The sequence below is a fragment of the Leopardus geoffroyi genome, chromosome C1 (assembly GCF_018350155.1).
Source record: "Leopardus geoffroyi isolate Oge1 chromosome C1, O.geoffroyi_Oge1_pat1.0, whole genome shotgun sequence".
Lineage (NCBI taxonomy): Eukaryota > Metazoa > Chordata > Mammalia > Carnivora > Felidae > Leopardus > Leopardus geoffroyi.
The window spans coordinates 216,600,876-216,614,522 of NC_059328.1; the positions used below are offsets into that span (position 1 = coordinate 216,600,876).

The 13,647-nt window shown below is 55.5% G+C and overlaps 1 protein-coding gene across 7 annotated transcripts in view; it reads left to right on the top strand.

Annotated features, from left to right (window-relative positions):
• Nucleotides 1-13,647, top strand: part of SH3BP4 (SH3 domain binding protein 4) — an 86,668-nt gene that overhangs the window by 13,683 nt on the left and 59,338 nt on the right. The gene's annotated exons all lie outside the window — the stretch shown is intronic.

Here is a 13,647-nt window from a genome sequence, read left to right on the forward strand (position 1 = left end):
GGTGAAGGAGCCCCTGCTTTTCCTGCCACCCTTGGAGAACCCCCGGTGGGGCTTCCCTCCATTAGGTGGTGGCGGCCACGCCCAGGGCCACCTGGTCCTCCATAACCTGGCCACCACTGATGGGATGAATGGTAGGCAGGCCCCCTCTGAGTTGTAGTCGCCCAGAAATCTGGAACTCAGGTTAGCTTGGTGGTAGAGGTGATGACTGATGGAAAGTTCCAGAATGTTGGAACCCAGAGGGAATAAATGGAAATGGCAGCATCAGTAGAACCATGGCGGGGGGGGGATGTGTGGTTACAGTTGGTTTTCACGGTGGGGCCTTCCAGACATAGTCACGTGATCAGGGCCTAGAGCCAGGTGGACCCTGAGCTATTCTCTTTGTTCTTTAAGTATTTAGTTGTTTTCCTTTTCTCTTTTTCCCTCTTTCTTCCCTCTTATTTTCTAGTTAGCTTCTGGTATTACTGCATTGGGGCTCAATAAAGGCCTCAGGAATGCTTCCAGTATTTTCGAGTATTCCTTGGTTACTTGCACAGCAATTGCATTTTCTCCAGGACAGGGAGTTTGACGCAGGTCGATTAGATTAAGCTCCTGGATGATGTTGTGGTTTATGTCGGGTTTTATTTAGGTTGGGTTTATGTGGTTTACGTGTGTTCCGCGTGTGGGCGCATCAGATTTCGAGAGCTGGGCTCACGTTTCTGGAGGTGACCTCGGTTCCGCCGTTTTCTCTGGATGACCGCTAACGGTTTTGGTGAGCATGATAACCAGATCCTTTTGCCACTTTGCGGTTTTCGTTTTGTCAGTGTAAAATTCCTCTTTTGTGTGTGTTCGACATTTCCGGTCCCGTTTTCTGGGTCGTTTTGTTTCTGATGGATTTCACGCCGCACGTAAGCCATTCGCTGGCGGATGGCTTTGTCGCCACCTGATCTGAAGAGTTTGCGTCTCGGCCCACTTGGCGAGCTTCTTCTTCCAGACGCGGGGGTTACACCAAGTCCCGGGGCTCTGGTCTACTTAGCTCGAAACGACACGGAGAGCGTTCCACCGAGGTCACCTGACGTGTGTCGGGACTGCGTGCGGTTCTCGTGGACTGTGCCCTCTGGGCCACGAGAGAGGCTTGGCCGAGCTCCCGTCCGCCACCCCTCCTGTCGTTGGGGCCCCCGGCCCAGTTTTCACCGAGAAGCCGTGACTTGTGTGTTGTTGGGTCTGCCGATCCTGTCACCCGGGTTTCGCTGTGTGAAGACTCTAATTAGTTGGGTTTTCCAGTCCTGTGTGCGTCTGCTTTTGGTTTGGGGTGTTTAATGCCTTCATCTGGGGGTGCCTCTGGGGTGTGGCGAGGGTCTAGGTCCCAGCCCCTGCCCCGGTGCTCAGAAGCCCCCTTCTCTGTATTGGGGACGTGGGCTTGATATGTGTGCTGGTGGGTTTCTGTGGGACTCCACAGTCGCGTCACATCCCGCGCGCGCTGACGTCAGCTGTGAGCCCTGTGGCTCTGTGACCCCGGGCGTCCCCCTTGTTCTAACCATCCATCCATCCACCCATTTGTTGATTCCCCCAGCGAATGCACGCTGGTGGCTTCAGCCTGCTGGGCACGGTTCACCCCACGGCCTTTGCGTTTTCCCAAGAACTGGAGATACGATCTGGCCTGCAGGTCGCCGAGGCCTTCCTGGCTTTGCAGAGTCAGCCTAAACTTTTCGGTGTGGCCTGCTTCCGGGGACTGGCAGGCTGGTCTCCGAGCAGTTGGATCTCCGACCTGCTCCTGCCTGCATCCGCCAGGCCCGGCCCCCAGACTCCACGGTGGTCCCCTAAGTGATGCGCGTCCGTACCCCTGGGCTTTGCTTTTGCTGCTTCCTGTCCCGTGGGACCCTCTGCCTGAGGCCTTAAGGCTACATGGCTGCCCCACCCCCACCCCCAAACAGGGACCCTCGGCGCCTTACGTCTCAGTGCCAGCTGCACTGGTCAGAACTCAGAAGTCGCCAGCATTAGCACCGAGCCGGCACAGGCGCGTTCCTTACTTTTGTTTTTAAGTTTACTCATTTTGAGGGGGGGGGGGGGGGGAGGGACAGAGAGAGAGAGGGAAAGAAAGAATCCCAAGCAAGCTTCACTGTCAGCGCAGAGCCCGACACGGGGCTTCATCCTGGGAACCGTGAGATCGTGACCTGAGCTGAAAACAAATGCCAGACGCTCAACCGTCTGAGCCCCCCAGGCTCCCCACTTTTCCTTGAAGAAAAACCTCAGCAGATTTAAATTTTTTTTTTAGTGTTTATTTATTTTTGAGAGAGAGAGAGAGACAGAGCACAAGTAGGGGAGGGGCAGGGAGAGAGGGAGACACAGAATCCGAAGCAGGCTCCAGGCTCCGAGCCGTCAGCACCGAGCCCGACGTGGGGCTCGAACTCACAGACCGCAAGATCATGATCTAAGCCGAAGTCAGACGTTTAACTGACTGAGCACCCCCCCTTCCCCACCCCCCCCCCCCCACCCCACCCCCCCCCCACCCCCCCCCCCCGGCATCCCTGAACCTCAGCAGGTCTAGAATATCACCTATGAGGATTACAAACATTGCTCAGGTCCCTTCCCTAGAGAGTTAGTTGGCCTGGGGCTGGGGTCTCTGCGTCTCTAAATTTAAAAGCATCCTAAGGTGACTGTAGGCCCAGCTGAGACGGAAAATCACCAGGTTAAAGTGACCCCTCCCCCGTGGGAATACACGTCTTGCTTCTCATTCCCAAGATGGTGTTTTTTCTAAACTTTTCGCGTGCCTAAATCTGTATTGTAAGAATAATAAGTGTTTTTGTAGCCATTCCAAGTACTACGGACACGTAGAAGGTGAAAAGTGAGTCTCGGCTCCAGGGCCTTGGCCGCGTTCCTCGGGCAAGTGACCTTGACTGCCCTTGACCTCTCGGGCCGATTCCACTGAGCCGACCTGCATCGCTCGGGTTTCTGTGTCTGGATTCCCAAGTGCTGTTCAGGTACAGTTTTCTTGTTTGTTTGTTAGCTTCGGGGAGCAGGGTCACTTTTGTCACGTAAAACAAGGGGAGTGGACGTTCTTTTTTTTGTTGTTGTTCCCCCCCCCCCCCCCCCCCCCCGCTGCTTCAGACCCGTTTTGCGGGTACCAGGCCCTACTCGCAAGGAGTTTGGCGCGTGTCGTCGTAGGGTGTGGCCAGACGCGAATTTCTTCAGAAACAACATGAGGAAACAAAAGAGGCTGTTGTGGGGGCGCCTGGGTGGCGCAGTCGGTTAAGCGTCCGACTTCAGCCAGGTCACGATCTCGCGGTCCGTGAGTTCGAGCCCCGCGTCAGGCTCTGGGCTGATGGCTCAGAGCCTGGAGGCTGTTTCCGATTCTGTGTCTCCCTCTCTCTCTGCCCCTCCCCCGTTCATGCTCTGTCTCTCTCTGTCCCAAAAATAAATAAACGCTGAAAAAAAAAAAAAAAAAAAAGAGGCTGTTGTGTACGACCTTCCTCTCTTACAAACTTTAACTTCTTTTTAATTGTGAACACAACCAAAAAAACCCCGCCTGATACGAAACTTGCCATCGTAATGGTGTTTAAGTGTAGAGTTCAGTAGTGTAAAGCGTGTTCACACGATCGTGCAACAGATCTCCACAACTTTTTTGCATCTTGCAAAAGCGAAACGTACACTAAACCTCCCCATTTCTCACCCCCCACGCCCCGCCGCCCCCGGGGACACCTTTCCACCCCCTGATTCTACTGACTGTGTTAGATACGCCCTCCGATGCGTGGAATCATCCAGTGTGTGTCCGTCTGTGACGGGCCTATTTCCCTCAGCGTGACGTCGTCCGGGTTCATCCGCGCTGTAGCGTGTGACTGGATCTCTTTTCCCTTTCAAGGCAGAACAACGTTCCACTGTGAGGACAGACCCCGTTTGCTTCACGCGTTCGTCCACCCGCGGACATGTGGTTGCACTTCTTGGCTCTTGCACGTAATGCTGCTCTGAACCTGGGTGTGCAGAAATAGCTCTCAAGACCCTGCTTTCCGTTATTTTGGGTGTAGTCCCAGAGGTGGGATTGCTGGATCCTATCGGTGGTTCTCGTTTTAATTTCTTTGTTAAGTTAATTTATTTTGTTTTATTTATTTTTTGTTTATTTAGTTTTGAGAGAGAGGGAGACAGACAGTGTGAGCAGGGGAGGGGCAGAGAGAGAGGGAGAGCAGAATCCGAAGCAGGCTCCAGGCTCCGAGCTGTCAGCCCAGAGTCCGACGCGGGGCTCAAACTCACGACCGGCAAGATCATGACCTGAGCCGAAACCAAGAGTCGACCCTTAAGCGACTGAGCCCCCCAGGCGCCCCCTAGTTTTAACTTTCCGAAGCACTGCCATCCTGTTTTCACGACGGCTGTACCTTTTTCCATTCTCCTCACCAGGACGCCAGTGTCCCGGGTTCTCCTGTTTTCTGTTTCTGTATGTTTGATCAGAGCCTCGCTCACGCAAGTGATACCGGGGGTTTATGATTTGCCCTCAGTGATTATTGACATGGAGTATCTTTTCATGTGCTTGTTGGCGGGTCTGCGGTTTCCAAGTGGCATTTATTTACTTAGATTTTCCATAAAGTGCTTTTGACAAGCCCTTTTATAGGTACACTTTATGGGTACACACGGCTTGTGGTAAAGACGAAAACTAGTGAATCGTCCTGTGTGTCCTCCCATCACACAGTAGATTGGGGGGGCTCTTTCCTTTCTTTCTTTCTTTCTTTCTTTCTTTCTTTCTTTCTTTCTTTCTCCCTTTCTTTATTTCTCCCTTTCTTTCTTTCTTTCTTTCTCTTTCTTTCTTTCTCCCTTTCTTTCTCCCTTTCTTTCTTTCTTTCTTTCTTTCTCTTTCTTTCTTTCTCCCTTTCTTTCTTTCTTTCTTTCTTTCTTTCTCTTTCTTTCTTTCTCCCTTTCTTTCTTTCTCCCTTCCTTCCTTCCTTCTTTTCTTTCTTTCTCCCTTTCTTTCTTTGTTTCTTTCTTTCTCCCTTTCTTTCTTTCTTTCTCTTTCTTTCTTTCTCCCTTTCTTTCTTTCTTTCTTTTCTCTTTCTTTCTCCCTTTCTTTCTCTTTCTTTCTTCCTTTCTCTCTTTCTTTCTCCCTTTCTTTCTTTCTTTTTCCCTTTCTTTCTTTCTCTCTTTCTTTCTTTTTCCCTTTCTTTCTTTCTCCCTTTCTTTCTTTCTCCCTTCCTTCCTTCCTTCTTTTCTTTCTTTCTCCCTTTCTTTCTTTGTTTCTTTCTTTCTCCCTTTCTTTCTTTCTCCCTTTCTTTCTTTCTTCTTTCCTTCCTTTCTCTCGTAAGAGAGAGCGCGAGCTTAAGCGGGGGAGGGGTAGAGAGAAAGGGAGAGAGACTTCCAAGCAGGCTCTACATGCCAGCGCAGCGCCTGATGTGGGGCTCGAACCCCCACGAACCATGAGATCATGACTGGAGCTGAAACCGAGTCGGAAGCTCAACCCACTGAGCCAGCCAGGCACCCCGGAACCTTATTTCTGAGTAGACCACTTAGAAGAGGAGTTTCTTCGTGAAACGAGGGAACAAGCCTTCCCCTGGCATCGCTCCCAGAGAGCCACCTTCCTTCCCCCTTGCAGATTATTTAAAGAACCTATGTAACGAAAGTCCACTGCGATGAGTAACCTCTAAAATACCCATGTGTCCCCAGGGACCTGGAATCTGAGACTAAAGGCCACCCAGTGACTGCAAAGCTTGGCCCTTCATTGTCTGTTCTGTTTAGGAGCGATCCATGCTAATCATAGATTTAGAAAACGCAGCCTGCGGAAGAAATGAAAACTCCTCTGCCTCCCAGTGGCTCCCTCCCTGCGAGATAAATCACTAGGACGTTCTCAGAAGTAGGGCCCATCGTGCTCAGTCCTGCAAACCTGCCTTTTCACTCCGAGGCCATGGGAACAGCGTTTGCTGGCCGCACTGACGTCACCGCGTGCCATTCGGCGATATTGCCGCCCTGGCGTCGGGTGGAATGCTCTCTTCCGGGCGGTGTTACTGGTGGAACCCTTGACAACCCCTGAGTTGACCGCCCCCTCCTATGCGTGCCCGGCCAGTCTTGCCCGCTGGACGGGTGCCCTCCCTTGGCATAAGTCCTTCAGCACTCTCTCCGTCCTGAAGTCAAGCCAGCGAGGCATTGGTGACCACCCTTTACGTGGCAGGCACCGGCCTGGGAGCCATTCCAGCTTTGGGAGAAGAAATACACAGTTTGAGCCTCTGGAACAGACAGGAAATGCTTTCTTGCACTTCCCTCAGCCCTCCTGCCCTTTCTACAGCCTGGATTTGGGGGGACTGCAGGGGGCGCTGCCCCCGTGGACTGCGAGTCCTTTGCCACGTGTTTTTCCGGGTCTAGGTTGACAGGTGCGGTTGGGAGACTTCTCCTGAACCTCTGACAAGGAATGTTTTCCGTTATCGTGGGTCAGCGCCTCGCCAGCCCCGGGAACACTCATTCAGAGATCCCGGAGAATGGTGACCTTGGCCCCCGGTGCTCTCCGTGAGATACTTCGTTGGGCAGAGCAGGTGGGGTGGCTCAGCGTGTGGACGCACGGCTCTAAGCTACCAGTGATCTTGACTCACAACTTGGAGGTGGGCACCCCTGGGATCTTTGGCCTGTCTGGGCCCCGAGGCTCCTGCCTTGGTGATGGGCTGGCCCTGCATGTCAGCGTGGCCCTTGGGTGCTCGAGGAGACTGGGGGCTCCTTCCCTCACTGGCATGGGGTTTCCTGGCTCAGAAAAAACTCAGGGATTCGTGGCTGGGCACAGCTTCTCCAGCCTCTCTCTACCTCCTCCCTCCCTGTGGCGCCCCGTGTGTTCACTGGGTGGTGTTAGGGTGCTTTTTGGCTGATGAGTGGGAGGCGGGAGGGAAGAGGGGGTCCTAGAGGGACCCTAGAGGGGGCCCAGAGGGGGTCCTAGAGGCGGGCTAGGTGGGTCCTAGCCAGTCAGCGCGCCCACACTGGAGGGGATACAGTTCATCTTTAGCCACGGCAGGCCTGCCCGTCCGGGACACGTGGCGATTTGTAACGGGGATAATCATAAAGCTCACCCTGATTGTAGGCGTGTGTGGCATCCTCCGGGCACACATCTTGGCCTTGCCCCTGGGGATAGGCCGCGCGTGGCCCAGCCAGCAGCTGCCTGGCACTTTGCGGAGTTTGGGGCCTGGAAAGGGGAAGGCCGGGGGGTAGGGTGCAGGAGCTGAACTGTCACCACCCTGAGGAGCCTCGGGCCACAAGACTAAATGTCATGTGGTGTCCTGGAACAAAAGAAAGACACCGGGGAGAAACCCAGGGAATCTGGGTAAAGAACGGACTTGGTTAATTATAATGTATCTGCGTCAGGTACGTTGGACAAACGCGCCCTCCTCACGCGAGAGGTCAGTCACCGGGGAACCCGGGTGTTGGGCAGTAGAGGGCAACTCCCTGCGTTTTCTCCCCAGCTTTTCTATAAACCTAAATCTAGTCTGAAAAGAAAGTTCATCTTTAAGAATAGACAAGAAGAGCGGCAGAGAAGCGAGTGGGCAACGGCAGGATGGCCGGGCTGGCCCTCTGCCCCCGTGTCTGCGACGCCCGGCTCCGCCACGGTCGGTGTCAGCATGAGGGTGTCCTGCCGATGCCGGCCAGTGGTACCGGGTGCCCCCTGCCAGGAGGAGCCCGGGGCCCCCCGCACCCCGGCCAGAAACGGCCCTTCTCTACAAAGCCAAGTGCAGTGGGCCCGGACTGCTCCGGGTCAGGCCGTGGCCTGTCTCTCTCCGTCAGCACATTCTTTGTTCTCTCCTGGACCAGACGTTTAGAGGTGAGCTGCTCTCCTGGCCAGTGAGGCAGCTGGCTTCTAAACACAAACACGGATCATCTTTTTGCCAGGTGAACTTGAGAAAGGTAGCAGAGCGGCAGAGACAATGGGCCCGTTTATAAGCTGCTCTGAAAATCGGAGTCCAGAACATTGGGCTTCGTAGCGAGCACAGGTGTTGGGGGCCAGAGCCCCGCTGGTCCTGTTAGCATCTCGGGGTCGATGCACGGAAAACAGGGTGAGATTGTCTCTCGTCTGTATGCACAGAGTACACACGGCCGCTCTGAAGTGTGTGCTCCTTGAGATGTTTTTGGTTTATGCGGTAAGTCCGGGTTCAGGGAGCAAGCAATGTTACATTCCAGCGGCACACGCGTGCGCGCGCACACACACACACGCACAGACTTGTGGTGCACAGGCTCACAGGCACAGAGTTTGGAGTCTTAGGCAGGAAGTCTTTCCTCCAGGACCCACCTCGAGGAGGGCCGGTGGACAGAATGCTAGTCTCCGGCTGGACTCGACGTCTCCCAGCCCAGCGCTTCTCAGATCTTAGGTGCCCCAGAATCACCCCGGGATCTTGTTAAAATGCAGATTCTGGCACAGAGGGCCTGGGGTAGGTGCATTTCTGACCGGAGACTGCACTCTGAGTGGCCGGGGCCTCCGCGATCAGCAGAGTCTCAGTCTGGGCCCTGGGCTGCCGGTGGCGTGGCATTCGGGAGAAGTGGACTCGTGCTTCACGCTTTGGGGCCGGGGCTGAAATTTTGCCAGAAGGGTGAACTGGGAGATAAGCCTGACCGTGCGTAGAGGGACAAGATTCGGCGAGAAAGAGACGAGGAGGTGGCAGGGGGGTAGGAGCAGTAGGCTTGAGAGCGTCCCAGGGGGCCTGTGTGTGTGCACCTGGGGTGCCGTCATCAGAGAATGACAGCTGCGAACACTTCTTTGGCGCTGACCGTGGGCTTGGTGCTGTTCCAAGCGCGTCGCACATGCTGTTCATTCCCCACGGCAGCCCCGTGAGGTGGGCCCCGTTTGTGCCTGTTTTTTGAGATATGAGCGTTTCTGCTGCCCGCTGAAGCCCTGCAGGTAAGAGAGGGTGGGAGTTGGGCCCCTGAACGCTGGGGGGTCCAACGTCTGCTCGGAGGTGCTCAGGTGGGACAGGTGGCCTTTCCCGGCCGATGCGTCGGCGCTCACACGCATCAAAGCTCTCGGGCCCTGCACTGGGTCAGCGCCAGCCACCTGGGAGCTTCTGGACTCCACCCTGCCCAGGGACGAGCACTGGGGCCCCGAGGGCTCCCGGGAGGTGACCTAGAGCCGGGAGGGCGCCTTTAGGGTCCTGACTGCACCGGGGACCCCTTGACGGCTGGCCGGGCTTTCCAGAAGGTCCTTCCCCTGGCCTCCCTTTGCTTCTCAAACCCGGGTGTGTGTCTCTCCATCCCCGACCGGGACTGGCGGCACTTTGCAGCTCAAAACCACAACCTTCCCCATCCAGTCCTGGAAGAAGCTCGTCCAGATTCCTTACATGCTTAAGGTATGTGAGGGAAAACACATTTTCTGGTCCCTTCTCTGGTAGAAACAGGCAGTGCGGTTTCTCCCGGAGAACGCCTGGTGTTTAGGGGGCTGGACTTCCAGAAGTCTTTTCTCCCTTGGGTCCCTTCCTCCCTCTCAAGATGCCGTCGGGCCGCGGGACAGGCGTCCGGAGAACAAGGTGGCCGCCACCGCCATGGGCCTGGCAGGGGGTTCGCTCTGCTGCCCGAAGCAGTTTTGTCTCCCTCAGACAATCCATTTATGGTTGGCGTTTCTTCACGCCATCTGGAGAGGCGCTTCATTCACCCATTCACTCAACAACCGCTTGAGAGTCGGCTCTGACCAGGGTGCGGAAGGCTGGCCCAAATGCACGGTCCCAGGCGTCATCTCTCCTCTCATCCCGGACGTTCTGGCCCGCAAACCCCGGAGGCCAGGCTGGCACACGCTCAGGCCACTTGTGCCCGCTGACCAGTGCCGACCCATGCGGGAACTCTGGCTGGGCTGGTTCCCTTGCTCCAGACGGCACGTCTCTCTTCTGTAAGCCTGCGTAGAAAGTTCTTTTGTTCGGCAATATTGGCATGACTGAATCGATGCTGCAGCCAAACAGGATGTGGTCTGGGTGGCTCCCAGCTTCCAGCCATCGGTGGTTCTTGTTTGCAGTTGCCTCAGGAGGTAACACCCACGGCCACCGCCCGCCGCCCGCCACAGTGGAGCACAGGGCACTTCAAGGCCCTGGAGGGGAGCCTCCGGTCTGATGCAGGGAGACTGAGTTCTGCAGCGCCTCTGACCCCGCCTTTAACTGCAGGGAAGGGAGTGGGGGGAAGAGGCAGGGCCAGTTCTGAGTCATAATCCAGCCTTGGAGGAGAAGGCTTCCAGGTAGAGCTTGGAGGCCCTTGAACTTAGTTTGCTGGGAGGGGAGACGAGGACTTCCAGGTGGGCCCCCCTTCTAGGTCGAAGCTGGTCTGTTTCTTTCAGGGCGGGGCGAACAGGAGGCGGCTGTAGTGTGCGGGGCACCTGTCCTCCCTCTTCCATGAGGTGCCAGAAGGCCGGTGCCGTGGTCCCTAAATCTTGAGAAGATACAAAGAACGCTTTGGGGGATGAACAGGAACTCACAAATGCAATGAGCGCCTGTATAGACCTGTAGCCACTACCCAGGCCAAGACATAGAACTTTACCTTTGAGGTCCCCGGCCCCTCCCCCCGTGCCAGTGTGTTTTATCCAAGATAGCGTAAGCGTTCAAGTAGCCCCTAACCTGAACTTTGTGGTTTCCCCCTGCTATTTATGGTCTTTCCACATTAGCCAGTAAACGTTGGGTCCTTAAGCACTGCCCTCTGGTTTTCACATCCGTAACGTTTGCATTGATGGAAGCATGCACGTTCTGTTTGAGGCTGGCTGACCCTAATAGGTTCCCCAGTCATCCCCACCTGGGATCCACGCCCTTGGCTCATCCCTCCCCCTGGTGTGGCTGGCCCGGCAACCTGCTTCAGATAGGATTCTTCCGGTGATGGGTGCCATTTAATGATTAGGTTACCTAGATTCTAACTGCTGGATAACAGCCTTTATCTCTTGCTTGCTTTGATAAAGTAGGATGCCATACAGAGAAGCCCACTTGGCGAGGACCCGAGGCCTTCGGTCCAGTAGCCAGCAAGGGGTTGAATGGCACCAGTAAGTACGTGAGCATGGACGGGGGGCCTCCAGATGAGCCCCTAGCCCTGGCTGACGTCCTGAGTGTAGCCTGATGTCACAGCTGAGCCACATCTGGGTCCCTGACCGCAGAAACCACGAAATAGTAAACATGTGTAGTGTGGGGTCATTTGTTACGCAGCGCTGGCTAACTGATGTGTATTCTTCTGAGAGTTCCTTTCTGGCTGCGCAACATGTCCCTGAGGTTCACCTGTGCTGTGATAACATATAGCTGTAGTTTATTGACTTTTACCGCACTGTGGTTTTCCACTGTATGTTAATACCCTAGTTTACTTACTCGCGGGCACCAGAGTGCGTTCACAGCCCTTACTGTTACAGCCTGCATGCAGATGCCCGTCTCTGGGAGCCGTCTAGCAAGGGGCCGGCGTCACTTCCCGCAAGCACTGTTCCGGGTCGTTCGGTTTGCTCCACACCGCCACCATTGTCCCATGTTGTGTGACTTTTCATTTTGGGAGGAGGTCTGATGGAAGGAAGAGGGCATCTGATTTGCTTTAATTTATGCTTTCATGACTATAGCTAATATATTAATGTTTATTGGCTTTTCTGGCTTCTTCCGAGGTGAAGGTCCCTTTCAGGGGTTTTAACCCATTTTCCTTATTGGATTGCAGGATATCTTTGAATTTTGCTGGAGAATGAAACTTTCTTGGCTTTGAGTGTTGCAAGCGTTGCTTCCCAGTTTGTTACTGGGCCACAGGGGCGTTAACAGTCCCAATAACGTACATTCTGAAACCTCTCCTGAGGGGATAAGCTGCAGCATTGCTTTGGAGGGTTCCACTTCTGGCCTGTGGTCCAGTCTCAGGGCCATGGCTGTGCCTGTGAAATTAGGCTTCTGGTCTGGGAGTACTTTCCTGTCCAAGGAGCTCCTGTCAGTCTCTGTCATTGTAGAGAAATCCGTGAGTCAGTGCTGGGACCCGGGTTCCATGTGCGCCGCCCCCCCCCCCGCTCCCCCCCCCCCTCCCCCCCCCCCCCCCCCCGCAGGTCTAAATCCGCATTTTTCTCTGCGGTCCACATTGCTCCGCATGTGGGTCTGGGGAAAATGCGCCCCGCGTGTTTAGAGCAAGTGCGTTCCTGGAGAAAGTTAAAGTTAGAGAAAGCGGCTACATTTCCTGCCATTCAGTGGCAGTTGGCTTGTGTTTGTTTGCACAAGGATTTTTCTGGTAACAATCTGTAGTCTGTTTCTGGTGGAATGGGAGGCGAAGTCATGATTTTGGGGATGGAGGTGATCTGTTTCCATGGCGATCTTTGTTGCCGGAGAGCGGCTGTGTGTTTGTGAGCTCTTGCGGATGATGCAGGAATGGAAAAATATTAATGGAAACAGCCCTTTTCTCCAGCCGGCAAGAACTATTTTATTTTTTTAACAAAGTTCTTTAGTGGGAAGTTACTATCTGGGAGCGCACCTCTTTGTTGGTGAAGTCTGGCAGGAGTGGCCCTGGCGGGCTGGGCCGCTGATTGCCCTCCTCCTCCCACCTCTCCCCTTGAAGCGAGCCTTCTTGGGAAGTCCCATCTGGCACAGCCTGGAGTGGCCACCCCGTCACCCCCCACCCCTGTAGGGGTGCTAGGTTTAGCAAGTAAAAATGCACGACATCCAGCTATATTTGACTGTTTGGGACATACTTACGCTAACAAAATTGTTCGCTGCGGATTCGAAATTCACATTTAATGGGATGTCTCTGGAGATCTAGCGTGTGTTCTCTGCCGATCCCATGCCCCCTGAGCCCCGGCTGTGCTTGGCAATCCTGGATCTTGGTCTCTCGTGGTGCCTGAGCCTCTCCCAGGTACGGAGAGGGCATCACCTGCTCGTGGCCGACTGGCTTGTGGCACCTGGGGACACACCTTTGGCTTCCCCAGCTTTGCTCCGTCCTCCTGCCGGCCGCTGTGGGCACCGAGCTGAGGCTGGGAGTCACAGAGATGCCTTAGGGCTCACGGCCTGTCCAGCGGCGGCGGGTAGCTCGTAAACGCAGAGTCGGGTCTGCCTGCTGGAAGGCGCAGGAGCGAGAGAGCCTGGAGACATGTAGCACCTTCTGGAGAGCCGGAGTGCTCATCAGACTCACCCCCAGGGAACAGGGAGGAGCTCACGTGTGTGGGAGGCCCCGGAAGTGCCACCCTCTAAGTGGGGGGTAGGGGGTGTTGCCAAGAGCTGAAGTGACAGGTTTGTCGGGGGGATGGGTAGGGGCTGGACCCTGGGTTTATTATTTCTTTTGCACGGGCAGGGCAGGGCCTGGGGAGGCCTTCCCTACTGGAGCAGGCAGGATGTGTGTGTCGGAGTTTAGGGTCAGGCGGTGGAGCTGGTCAGTGAGAGGAATTGGCAGTGGGCGCTAAGGAGGCTGGGGGTGACACGGGGCCAAAGCGGGGAAGAGCCTTGGGATGGCTCCAGAAGGCCGGGCTCCACGCGGGCAGGTGGCCGGCAAGCAGGGCACCTTGTGTTCAGGAGCCGGGGATGCGGGTGAGGCGGCGGGCAGGTAGGTGTGCGGAGGACGGGGCGGCTGGGACCCCTTGGGAGGCGGGTGATGAGCTGCTCCAACATCAAATGGCAGATCGCAGCCCCCTGGGGGACTTTCTTTTAGTATCAGGCGACAGGTCCTGGTGATGGAGCGTCGTCCCCGGGGGCCAGGCGCAGGCCTGCGACAACGACAACGGCAGTGAGCGGACAGGTGGCTTCCGCCCCCAGGGGCCCAGCCGGTTAG